Below are 1,303 nucleotides of genomic sequence, written 5' to 3' on the forward strand. Positions count from 1 at the left end.
TATTTCTCCATTTCCAAAGCCACCAGCAAGTCGTCATGAAAATATCAGTCCAAGCAGTCGAACTACCATGACCTATGGCATTTGTGAGATTCAAGTTTAGCCAGCTCTTAAAATCAGTCGTAAAGAAGGTAGCAAGAATACTCGGCTGAACTAACTTATTCCATACAAGAGCCGCACACGGGCAGTCCCTCAGCACATGTAAGGTGGATTCTTCTTGATTAGGACATCTGTGACAATATGGAGGAGATCCCATCAGCCTAGCTCTTCTCTTGGCCGTAAATATTCTATCATGAGCAACCTACCATAAGAATACTTTAGTTCTTTCTGGACCCCTCCATTTCCATATTTCCTTCCAATTCTCTGTGGTTTCCCTACTTTCTCGAGTTAAGTGCTTATAAGCCGAGGCCACTGTAAATATACCATCAACAGAGTGTTTCCAACTAAGCACATCCTCTTCATTGTTAGGTTGGGGGGGAGGGATATTCTGAATATTATTTAACATTGTATCTGCTAAGAATGGTTGCATAGCTTGAAGGTTCCACTCACCAGATTCAGTTACATACGCACTGACCGCTTTGTACTCTAATTCCTCAGGGATTGGTCTTGTTAGCACATCATGAAGGCTCTTTAGATCGTTGTGCCAGTTGTCATGCCAAAATCGAGCACTTTTACCATCACCTAAAATCCAAGAACAACAGTCCTTCATATTTGGCCAAAGCTTGGAGAGCTCCTTCCAAATAGGAGAGCTTTTTTGCTTGTAATCACACCTTCCCAAATTAAAATCATTGCCCTTGTTATTGCTAGTTAGGACTTGAACCCATAAAGCTTGTGGTTCTGTATAGATCCTCCATATTAGCTTCAGCAAGAAAGTATCGTTCATAGCAACTAAAAATCAAGACCTTCCCCACCTTTCCTTATCTTTTTAGCTGAGCGTTGTTCTCGATTGCGTCTCGACGATTCTGGGGGCTCATGGGAACGGGAGTGTCCTCCCCTAACATAACCACCTTTCATTGATAGCTCGCAATGGATCAGTTAGCGTGCTCTGTTTCTCTGAAGCTTCGGCAGGTGCTACTTTCTGTCGCATTGGATCGTTATGTAATTGGAATTGGAATTGGATTTGTGTATAGGTCATTGGTTTATGCCTTTATAGCTTTATGCACAAATTCCACATGAAAATATATGTTGAGTGCAAGGGAATTATAGACCGTGTCCGTTAAAATTAGCTATTAAAATTAGTTATTAGTATAAAATATATTATATTAAAAATAAATTAAATTATGAATATATTTATATATAATTATAT

Source organism: Arachis ipaensis, chromosome B01 (genome assembly GCF_000816755.2).
Source record: "Arachis ipaensis cultivar K30076 chromosome B01, Araip1.1, whole genome shotgun sequence".
Taxonomy (NCBI): domain Eukaryota; kingdom Viridiplantae; phylum Streptophyta; class Magnoliopsida; order Fabales; family Fabaceae; genus Arachis; species Arachis ipaensis.